The following is a 13,155-nucleotide window of genomic DNA, read 5'->3' on the forward strand; positions in this document are numbered from 1 at the left end:
AAATAAACCCCCAAGCTGTGTTATTTTCAAAAATACAAATACAACCAATAGCAGTATCTCGGAAAATAATACAAATACACCCCCAAGCTGTGTTATTTTCCAAAATACAAATACAACCCTGAGCTGTATCTCAGAAAATAATACAAATACACCCCCAAGCTGTGTTATTTTTAAAAATAAAAATAAATCCCATAGCGGTATCTTGGAAAATAATAAAAATACACCCATAAGCTGTGTTATTTTCAAAAATACAAATACAACCCTTAGCTGTATCTCGGCAAATAATACAAATACACCCCAAGCTCTGTTATTTTCCAAAATAAAAATACAGCCCTGAGCTGTATCTCGGAAAATAATACAAATACAACCCCAAGCTGTGTTATTTTCAAAAATAAAAATACAAGCCATAGCTGTATCTTGGAAAATAATACAAATACACCCCCAAGCTGTGTGATTTTCAAAAATACAAATACAACCCTGAGCTGTATCTCGAAAAATAATACATATAGACACCCAAGCTGTGTTATTTTCAAAAATACAAATACAGCCCTTAGCTGTATTTCGGAATATAATACAAATACTCCCCCAAGCTCGGTTATTTTCAATAATACAAATAAAACCCTTAGCTGTATCTCGGAAAATAATACAAATACAAACCCAAGCTGTGTTATTTTCTAAAATACAAATACAACCCTGAGCTGTATCCCGGAAAATAATACAAATACACCCACAAGCTGTGTTATTTTTCAAAATACAAATACAACCATTAGCTGTATCTCGGAAAATAATACAAATACACCACCAAGCTGTGTTATTTTCAAAAATACAAATACAACCCATAGCTGTATCTTGGAAAATAATACAAATACAATCCCAAGCTGTGTTATTTTCAAAAATACAAATACAACCCTGATCTGTATCTCAGAAAATAATACAAATACATCCCCAAGCTGTGTTATTTTCGAAAATACAAATACAACCCTTAGCTGTATCTCGGCAAATAATACAAATACACCCCAAGCTCTGTTATTTTCCAAAATAAAAATACAACCCTGAGCTGTATCTCTTAAAATAATACAAATAAAACCCCAAGCCGTGTTATTTTCAAAAATACAAATACAAGCCATAGCTGTATCTTGGAAAATAATACAAATACACCCATAAGCTGTGTTATTTTCAAAAATACAAATACAACCCTGAGCTGTATCTCGAAAAATAATACATATAGACACCCAAGCTGTGTTATTTTCAAAAATGCAAATACAGCCCTTAGCTGTATCTCGGAATATAATACAAATACTCCCCCAAGCTCGGTTATTTTCAATAATAAAAATAAAACCCTTAGCTGTATCTCGGAAAATAATACAAATACAAACCCAAGCTGTGTTATTTTCAAAAATACAAATACAACCCTGAGCTGTATCTCGGAAAATAATACAAATACACCCACAAGCTGTGTTATTTCCCAAAATACAAATACAACCCTGAGCTGAATCTCGGAAAAAAAAACAAATCTACCGCCAAGCTGTGTTATTTTCAAAAATACAAATAAAACCCATAGCTGTATCTTGGAAAATAATACAAATACAACCCCAAGCTGTGTTATTTTCAAAAATGCAAATATAACCCTGAGCTGTATCTCAGAAAATAATACAAATACACCCCCAAGCTGTGTTATTTTCAAAAATACAAATACAACCCATAGCAGTATCTCGGAAAATAATACAAATACACCCCCAAGCTGTGTTATTTTCAAAAATACAAATACAACCCTTAGCTGTATCTCGGAAAATAATACAAATAAATCCCCAAGCTGTGTTATTTTCGAAAATACAAATACAACCCTTAGCTGTATCTCGGCAAATAATTCAAATACACCCCAAGCTCTGTTATTTTCCAAAATAAAAATACAACCCTGAGGTGTATCTCGGAAAATAGTACAAATACAACCACAAGCTGTGTTATTTTCAAAAATACAAATACAACCCATAGCTGTATCTTGGAAAATCATACAAATACACCCCCAAGCTGTGTTATTTTCAAAAATACAAATACAACCCTGAGATGTATCTCGAAAAATAATACATATAGACACCCAAGCAGTGTTATTTTCAAAAATACAAATACAGCCCTTAGCTGTATCTCGGAAAATAATACAAATACACCCCCAAGCTCGGTTATTTTCAATAATACAAATAAAACCCTTAGCTGTGTATCGGAAAATAATACAAATACAAACCCAAGCTGTATTATTTTCAAAAATACAAATACAAACCTGAGCTGTATCTCGGAAAAAAATACAAATACACCCACAAGCTGAGTTATTTTTCAAAATACAAATACAACCCTGAGCTGTATCTCGGAAAATAATACAAATACACCCCCAAGCTGTGTTATTTTCAGAAATACAAATACAACCCATAGCTGTATCTTGGAAAATAATACAAATACACCCCGAAGCTGTGTTATTTTCAAAAATACAAATAAAACCCTGAGCTGTATTTCGGATAATAATAGAAATGCACCCTCAAGCTGTGCTATTTTCAAAAATACAAATACAACCCATAGCTGTATCTCAGAAAATAATACAAAAACACCCCCAAGTTGTGTAATTTTCAAAAATACAAATACAACCCTTAGCTGTATCTCAGAAAATAATACAAATACAACCCCAGGCTCTGTTATTTTCAAAAATACAAATACAACCCTTAGCTGTGTCTCGAAAAATAATACATATACACCCCCAAGCTGTGTTATTTTCAAAAATACAAATACAACCCTGAGCTCTATCTCGGAAAATAATACAAATACACACCGAAGCTGTGTTATTTTCAAAAATACAAATACAACACTTAGCTGTATCTCGGAAAATAATACAAATACTAGCCCAAGTTGTGTTATTTTCAAAAATACAAATACAGCCCTTAGCTGTATATCGGAAAATAATACATATACACCCCCAAGCTGTGTTATTTTCAAAAATACAAATACAGCCCTTAGCTGTATCTCGGAAAATAATACAAACACACCCCCAACCTCGATTATTTTCAAAAATACAAATAAAACCCTTAGCTGTTACTCGGAAAATAATACAAATACACCCCCAGGCTGTATTATTTTCAAAAATACAAATACAACCCTGAGCTGTATCTCGGAAAATAATACAAATACAACCACAAGCTGTGTTATTTTCCAAAATACAAATAAAACCCTTAGGTGTATCTCGGAAAATAATACAAACACACCCCCAAGCTGTTTTGTTTTCAAAAATACAAACACAACCCTTAGCTGTATCTCGGAAAATAATACAAATACACCACCAATTTGTGTTATTTTCAAAAATACAAATAAAGCCCTTACCTGTATATCGGAAAATAATACAAATACACCCCCAAGCTGTGTTATTTTCCAAAATATAAATACAAACCTTATCTGTATCTGTTAATGTAATACAAATACACACCCAAGCTGCATTATTTTCAAAAATACAATTACAACCCTTAGCTGTATCTCGGAAAATAATACAAATACACCCCAAAGCACCGTTATTTTCAAAAATACAAATACAAACCTTAGCTGTATCTCCGAAAATAATAAAAATACATCCCCAAGCTGCGTTATTTTGAAAAATACAAATACAAGCCTTAGCTGTATCTCAGAAAATAATAAAAAACACACCCAAGCTGCGTTATTTTTTAAAATACAAATACAAAACTTAGGTGCATCTCGGAAAATAATACAAATACACCCCAAGCTGCATTATTTTCAAAAATATAAATACAACCCCTAGCTCTATCTCGGAAAATAATACAAATACACCCCCAAGCTGTGTTATTTTCAAAAATAAAAATACAACCCATAGCAGTATCTCGGAAAATAATACAAATACACCCCCAAGCTGTGTTATTTTCAAAAATTCAAATACAACCCTTAGCTGTGTCTCGGAAAATAGCACAAATACACCCACAAGCTATGTTACTTTCCAAAATACAAATACAACCCTGAGCTGTATCTTGGAAAATAATACAAATACACACCCAAGCTGTGTTATTTTCAAAAATACAAATACAATCCTTCGCTCTATCTCGGAAAATAATACAAATACACCCCCAAGCTGCGTTATTTTCAAAAATACAAACACAACCCTTAGCGTTATCTCGGATAATAAGAGAAATACACATCCAAGCTGATTTATTTTCAAAAATACAAATACAACCCTGAGCTGTATCTCGGAAAATAATACAAATACACCCCCAAGCTCTGTTATTTTCAAAAATACAAATACAACCCACAGCTGTATCTCGGAAAATGATACAAATACACACCAAAGCTGTGTTGTTTTCAAAAATACAAATACAGCCCTTAGCAGTATCACAGAAAATAATACAAATACACCCCCAAGCTCGTTTATTTTCAAAAGTACAAATACAACCCTTAGCTGTATCTCGGAAAATAATAAAAATACACCCCCAAGCTGTGTTGTTTTGCAAAATACAAATACAACCCTTAGCTCTACCTCGGAAAATAATACAAATACACCCCCAAGCTGTGTTATTTTCAAAAATACAAATACAACCCATAGCTGTATCTTGGAAAATAATACAAATACACCCCAAATGTGTGTTATTTTCCAAAAGACAAATACATCCCTGAGCTGTATCTCGGAAAATAATACAAATACACAACCAACCTGTGTTATTTTCAAAAATACAAATACAACCCATAGAAGTATCTCGGAAAATAATACAAATACACCCCCAAGCTGTGATATTTTCAAAAATACAAATACAACCCTTAGCTGTATCTCGGAAAATAATACAAATACACCCCCAAGCTGTGTTATTTTCAAAAATACAAATACAACCCTAAGCTGTATCTCAGAAAATAATACAAATAAACCACCAAGCTGTGTTATTTTCAAAAATACAAATACAACCAATAGCAGTATCTCGGAAAATAATACAAATACACCCCCAAGCTGTGTTATTTTCCAAAATACAAATACAACCCTGAGCTGTATCTCAGAAAATAATACAAATACACCCCCAAGCTGTGTTATTTTTAAAAATAAAAATAAATCCCATAGCGGTATCTTGGAAAATAATAAAAATACACCCATAAGCTGTGTTATTTTCAAAAATACAAATACAACCCTGAGCGGTATCTCGGAAAATAATACAAATACACCCCCAAGCTGTGTTATTTTCAAAAATACAAATACAACCCATAGCAGTATCTCAGAAAATAATACAAATACACCCCCAAGCAGTGTAATTTTCAAAAATACAAACACAACCCTTATCTGTATCTCAGAAAATAATACAAATACATCCCCAAGCTGTGTTATTTTCGAAAATACAAATACAACCCTTAGCTGTATCTCGGCAAATAATACAAATACACCCCAAGCTCTGTTATTTTCCAAAATAAAAATACAGCCCTGAGCTGTATCTCGGAAAATAATACAAATACAACCCCAAGCTGTGTTATTTTCAAAAATAAAAATACAAGCCATAGCTGTATCTTGGAAAATAATACAAATACACCCCCAAGCTGTGTGATTTTCAAAAATACAAATACAACCCTGAGCTGTATCTCGAAAAATAATACATATAGACACCCAAGCTGTGTTATTTTCAAAAATACAAATACAGCCCTTAGCTGTATTTCGGAATATAATACAAATACTCCCCCAAGCTCGGTTATTTTCAATAATACAAATAAAACCCTTAGCTGTATCTCGGAAAATAATACAAATACAAACCCAAGCTGTGTTATTTTCTAAAATACAAATACAACCCTGAGCTGTATCCCGGAAAATAATACAAATACACCCACAAGCTGTGTTATTTTCCAAAATACAAATACAACCATTAGCTGTATCTCGGAAAATAATACAAATACACCACCAAGCTGTGTTATTTCCAAAAATACAAATACAACCCATAGCTGTATCTTGGAAAATAATACAAATACAATCCCAAGCTGTGTTATTTTCAAAAATACAAATACAACCCTGATCTGTATCTCAGAAAATAATACAAATACATCCCCAAGCTGTGTTATTTTCGAAAATACAAATACAACCCTTAGCTGTATCTCGGCAAATAATACAAATACACCCCAAGCTCTGTTATTTTCCAAAATAAAAATACAACCCTGAGCTGTATCTCTTAAAATAATACAAATAAAACCCCAAGCCGTGTTATTTTCAAAAATACAAATACAAGCCATAGCTGTATCTTGGAAAATAATACAAATACACCCATAAGCTGTGTTATTTTTAAAAATACAAATACAACCCTGAGCTGTATCTCGAAAAATAATACATATAGACACCCAAGCTGTGTTATTTTCAAAAATGCAAATACAGCCCTTAGCTGTATCTCGGAATATAATACAAATACTCCCCCAAGCTCGGTTATTTTCAATAATAAAAATAAAACCCTTAGCTGTATCTCGGAAAATAATACAAATACAAACCCAAGCTGTGTTATTTTCAAAAATACAAATACAACCCTGAGCTGTATCTCGGAAAATAATAAAAATACACCCACAAGCTGTGTTATTTTCCAAAATACAAATACAACCCTGAGCTGAATCTCGGAAAAAAAAACAAATCTACCGCCAAGCTGTGTTATTTTCAAAAATACAAATAAAACCCATAGCTGTATCTTGGAAAATAATACAAATACAACCCCAAGCTGTGTTATTTTCAAAAATGCAAATATAACCCTGAGCTGTATCTCAGAAAATAATACAAATACACCCCCAAGCTGTGTTATTTTCAAAAATACAAATACAACCCATAGCAGTATCTCGGAAAATAATACAAATACACCCCCAAGCTGTGTTATTTTCAAAAATACAAATACAACCCTTAGCTGTATCTCGGAAAATAATACAAATAAATCCCCAAGCTGTGTTATTTTCGAAAATACAAATACAACCCTTAGCTGTATCTCGGCAAATAATTCAAATACACCCCAAGCTCTGTTATTTTCCAAAATAAAAATACAACCCTGAGGTGTATCTCGGAAAATAGTACAAATACAACCACAAGCTGTGTTATTTTCAAAAATACAAATACAACCCATAGCTGTATCTTGGAAAATCATACAAATACACCCCCAAGCTGTGTTATTTTCAAAAATACAAATACAACCATGAGATGTATCTCGAAAAATAATACATATAGACACCCAAGCAGTGTTATTTTCAAAAATACAAATACAGCCCTTAGCTGTATCTCGGAAAATAATACAAATACACCCCCAAGCTCGGTTATTTTCAATAATACAAATAAAACCCTTAGCTGTGTATCGGAAAATAATACAAATACAAACCCAAGCTGTATTATTTTCAAAAATACAAATACAAACCTGAGCTGTATCTCGGAAAAAAATACAAATACACCCACAAGCTGAGTTATTTTTCAAAATACAAATACAACCCTGAGCTGTATCTCGGAAAATAATACAAATACACCCCCAAGCTGTGTTATTTTCAAAAATACAAATACAACCCATAGCTGTATCTTGGAAAATAATACAAATACACCCCGAAGCTGTGTTATTTTCAAAAATACAAATAAAACCCTGAGCTGTATTTCGGATAATAATAGAAATGCACCCTCAAGCTGTGCTATTTTCAAAAATACAAATACAACCCATAGCTGTATCTCAGAAAATAATACAAAAACACCCCCAAGTTGTGTAATTTTCAAAAATACAAATACAACCCTTAGCTGTATCTCAGAAAATAATACAAATACAACCCCAGGCTCTGTTATTTTCAAAAATACAAATACAACCCTTAGCTGTGTCTCGAAAAATAATACATATACACCCCCAAGCTGTGTTATTTTCAAAAATACAAATACAACCCTGAGCTCTATCTCGGAAAATAATACAAATACACACCCAAGCTGTGTTATTTTCAAAAATACAAATACAACACTTAGCTGTATCTCGGAAAATAATACAAATACTAGCCCAAGTTGTGTTATTTTCAAAAATACAAATACAGCCCTTAGCTGTATATCGGAAAATAATACATATACACCCCCAAGCTGTGTTATTTTCAAAAATACAAATACAGCCCTTAGCTGTATCTCGGAAAATAATACAAACACACCCCCAACCTCGATTATTTTCAAAAATACAAATAAAACCCTTAGCTGTTACTCGGAAAATAATACAAATACACCCCCAGGCTGTATTATTTTCAAAAATACAAATACAACCCTGAGCTGTATCTCGGAAAATAATACAAATACAACCACAAGCTGTGTTATTTTCCAAAATACAAATAAAACCCTTAGGTGTATCTCGGAAAATAATACAAACACACCCCCAAGCTGTTTTGTTTTCAAAAATACAAATACAACCCTTAGCTGTATCTCGGAAAATAATACAAATACACCACCAATTTGTGTTATTTTCAAAAATACAAATAAAGCCCTTACCTGTATATCGGAAAATAATACAAATACACCCCCAAGCTGTGTTATTTTCCAAAATATAAATACAAACCTTATCTGTATCTGTTAATGTAATACAAATACACACCCAAGCTGCATTATTTTCAAAAATACAATTACAACCCTTAGCTGTATCTCGGAAAATAATACAAATACACCCCAAAGCACCGTTATTTTCAAAAATACAAATACAAACCTTAGCTGTATCTCCGAAAATAATAAAAATACATCCCCAAGCTGCGTTATTTTGAAAAATACAAATACAAGCCTTAGCTGTATCTCAGAAAATAATAAAAAACACACCCAAGCTGCGTTATTTTTTAAAATACAAATACAAAACTTAGCTGCATCTCGGAAAATAATACAAATACACCCCAAGCTGCATTATTTTCAAAAATATAAATACAACCCCTAGCTCTATCTCGGAAAATAATACAAATACACCCCCAAGCTGTGTTATTTTCAAAAATAAAAATACAACCCATAGCAGTATCTCGGAAAATAATACAAATACACCCCCAAGCTGTGTTATTTTCAAAAATTCAAATACAACCCTTAGCTGTGTCTCGGAAAATAGCACAAATACACCCACAAGCTATGTTACTTTCCAAAATACAAATACAACCCTGAGCTGTATCTTGGAAAATAATACAAATACACACCCAAGCTGTGTTATTTTCAAAAATACAAATACAATCCTTCGCTCTATCTCGGAAAATAATACAAATACACCCCCAAGCTGCGTTATTTTCAAAAATACAAACACAACCCTTAGCGGTATCTCGGATAATAAGAGAAATACACATCCAAGCTGATTTATTTTCAAAAATACAAATACAGCCCTGAGCTGTATCTCGGAAAATAATACAAATACACCCCCAAGCTCTGTTATTTTCAAAAATACAAATACAACCCACAGCTGTATCTCGGAAAATGATACAAATACACACCAAAGCTGTGTTGTTTTCAAAAATACAAATACAGCCCTTAGCTGTATCACAGAAAATAATACAAATACACCCCCAAGCTCGTTTATTTTCAAAAGTACAAATACAACCCTTAGCTGTATCTCGGAAAATAATAAAAATACACCCCCAAGCTGTGTTGTTTTGCAAAATACAAATACAACCCTTAGCTCTACCTCGGAAAATAATACAAATACACCCCCAAGCTGTGTTATTTTCAAAAATACAAATACAACCCATAGCTGTATCTTGGAAAATAATACAAATACACCCCAAATGTGTGTTATTTTCCAAAAGACAAATACATCCCTGAGCTGTATCTCGGAAAATAATACAAATACACAACCAACCTGTGTTATTTTCAAAAATACAAATACAACCCATAGAAGTATCTCGGAAAATAATACAAATACACCCCCAAGCTGTGATATTTTCAAAAATACAAATACAACCCTTAGCTGTATCTCGGAAAATAATACAAATACACCCCCATGCTATGTTATTTTCCAAAATACAAATACAACCCTTAGCTGTATCTCTGAAAATAATACAAATACACCCCCAAGCTGTGTTATTTTCCAAAATACAAATACAAACCTGAGCTGTAACGTGGAAAATAATAGAAATACACCCCCAAGCTGTGTTATTTTAAAAATACAAATACAACCCATAGCTGTATCTTGGAAAATAATACAAATACACCCCAAAGCTGTGTTGTTTTCAAAAATAAATATACAACCCATAGCTATATCTCGGATAATAACAGAAATACACTCCCAAGCTGTGTTATTTTCAAAAATACAAATACAACCCATAGCTGTATCTCGGTAAATAATAAAAAAACTACCACAAGTTGTGTTATTTTCAAAAATACAAATACAATCCTTAGATGTATATAGGATAATATTAAAAATACACCCCAAAGCTGTGTTATTTTCAAAAATACAAATACAACCCTTAGCTGTATCACGGAAATTAATACAAATACACCCAGAAGCTATGTTATTTTCCAAAATACAAACACAACCCTTAGCTGTATCTCAGAAAATAATACAAATACACCCCCAAGCTGTGTTATTTTCCAAAATACAAATACAACCCTGAGCTGTATCGTGGAAAATAATACAAATACACCACCAAGCTGTGTTATTTTCAAAAATACAAATAAAACCCATAGCTGTATCTTGGAAAATAATACAAATACACCCCGAAGATGTGTTATTTTCAAAAATACAAATACAACCCTGAGCTGTATCTCGGATAATAATAGAAATACACCCCAAGCTGTGTTATTTTCAAAAATACAAATACAAGCCATAGCTGAAACTCGGAAAATAATACAAATACACCACCAATTTGTGTAATTTTCAAAAATACAAATACCACCCTTAGCTGTATCTCGGAAAATAATACAAATACACCCCCAAGCTCTGTTATTTTCAAAAATACAAATACAACCCTTAGCTGTATCTCAAAAAATAATACATATACACCCCCAAGCTGTGTTATTTTCAAAAATACAAATACAGCCCTCAGCTGTATCTCGGAGAATAATACAAATACACCCCCAAGCTCGGTTATTTTCAAAAAGACAAATACAACGCTTAGCTGTATCTCGGAAAATAATACAAATACAGCCCCAAGCTGTGTTATTTTCAAAAATACAAATACAACCCTGAGCTGTATCTCGGGTAATTATATAAATACACCCACAAGCTGTGTTATTTTCCAAAATAAAAATACAACGCTTAGCTGTATCTCGGAAAATAATACAAATACACCACCAAGTTGTGTTATTTTCAAAAATACAAATACAGCCCTTAGCTGTATATCGGAAAATAATACAAATACACACCCAAGCTGTGTTATTTTCCAAAATATAAATACAAACCCTATATGTATCTGGGAATGTAATACAAATACACCCCCAAGCTGCGATATTTTCAAAAATACAATTACAACCCTTAGCTGTATCTCTGAAAATAATACAAATACACCCCAAAGCACCGTTATTTTCGAAAATACAAATACAAACCTTAGCTATATCTCCGAAAATAATAAAAATACATCCCCAAGCTGCGTTATTTTGAAAAATACAAATAAAAGCCTTAACTGTAACTCAGAAAATAATAAAAAACACCCCCAAGCTGCATTATTTTTTAAAATACAAATACAAACCTTAGCTGTATCTCGGAAAATAATACAAATACACCCCAAGCTGCATTATTTTCAAAAATATAAATACAACCCCTAGCTCTATCTCGGAAAATAATACAAATATACCCCCAAGCTGTGTTATTTTCAAAATTGCAAATACAACCCATAGCAGTATCTCGGAAAATAATACAAATACACCCCCAAGCTGTGTTATTTTCAAAAATACAAATACAACCCAAAGCAGTGTCTCGGAAAATAATACAAATACTCTCCCAAGCTGGGTTATTTTCAAAAATACAAATACAACCCATAGCTGAATCTTGGAAAATAATATATATACACCCCAAAGCTGTGTTATTTTCCAAAATACAAATACAACCCTGAGCTGTATCTCGGAAAATAATACAAATACACCTCCAAGATGTGTTATTTTCAAAAATACAAATACAACTCTTAGCTGTATCTAGGAAAATAATACAAATACACCCCCAAGCTCTGTTATTTTCAAAAATACACATACAACCCAGAGCTGTATCTCGGAAAATAATACAAATGCACCCCCAAGCTGTGTTATTTTCAAAAATACAAATACAACTCTTAGCTGTATCTCGGAAAATAATAAATATACACCCCAAACCTGCGTTATTTTCAAAATACAAATATAACCCACCGCTGTATCTTGGAAAATAATTCAAATACACCCCAAAGCTGCGTTATTTACAAAAATACAAATAAAGCCCTTAGCTGTATCTCGGATAATAATACAAATACACCCCCAAGCTGTGTTATTTTCAAAAATACAAATACAACCCTAAGCTGTATCTCAGAAAATAATACAAATAAACCCCCAAGCTGTGTTATTTTCAAAAATACAAATACAACCAATAGCAGTATCTCGGAAAATAATACAAATACACCCCCAAGCTGTGTTGTTTTCCAAAATACAAATACAACCCTGAGCTGTATCTCAGAAAATAATACAAATACACCCCCAAGCTGTGTTATTTTTAAAAATAAAAATAAATCCCATAGCGGTATCTTGGAAAATAATAAAAATACACCCATAAGCTGTGTTATTTTCAAAAATACAAATACAACCCTGAGCGGTATCTCGGAAAATAATACAAATACACCCCCAAGCTGTGTTATTTTCAAAAATACAAATACAACCCATAGCAGTATCTCAGAAAATAATACAAATACACCCCCAAGCAGTGTAATTTTCAAAAATACAAACACAACCCTTAGCTGTATCTCGGAAAATAATACAAATACATCCCCAAGCTGTGTTATTTTCGAAAATACAAATACAACCCTTAGCTGTATCTCAGCAAATAATACAAATACACCCCAAGCTCTGTTATTTTCCAAAATAAAAATACAGCCCTGAGCTGTATCTCGGAAAATAATACAAATACAACCCCAAGCTGTGTTATTTTCAAAAATAAAAATACAAGCCATACCTGTATGTTGGAAAATAATACAAATACACCCCCAAGCTGTGTGATTTTCAAAAATACAAATACAACCCTGAGCTGTATCTCGAAAAAT

Source organism: Saimiri boliviensis, chromosome 15 (assembly GCF_048565385.1).
Source record: "Saimiri boliviensis isolate mSaiBol1 chromosome 15, mSaiBol1.pri, whole genome shotgun sequence".
Lineage (NCBI taxonomy): Eukaryota > Metazoa > Chordata > Mammalia > Primates > Cebidae > Saimiri > Saimiri boliviensis.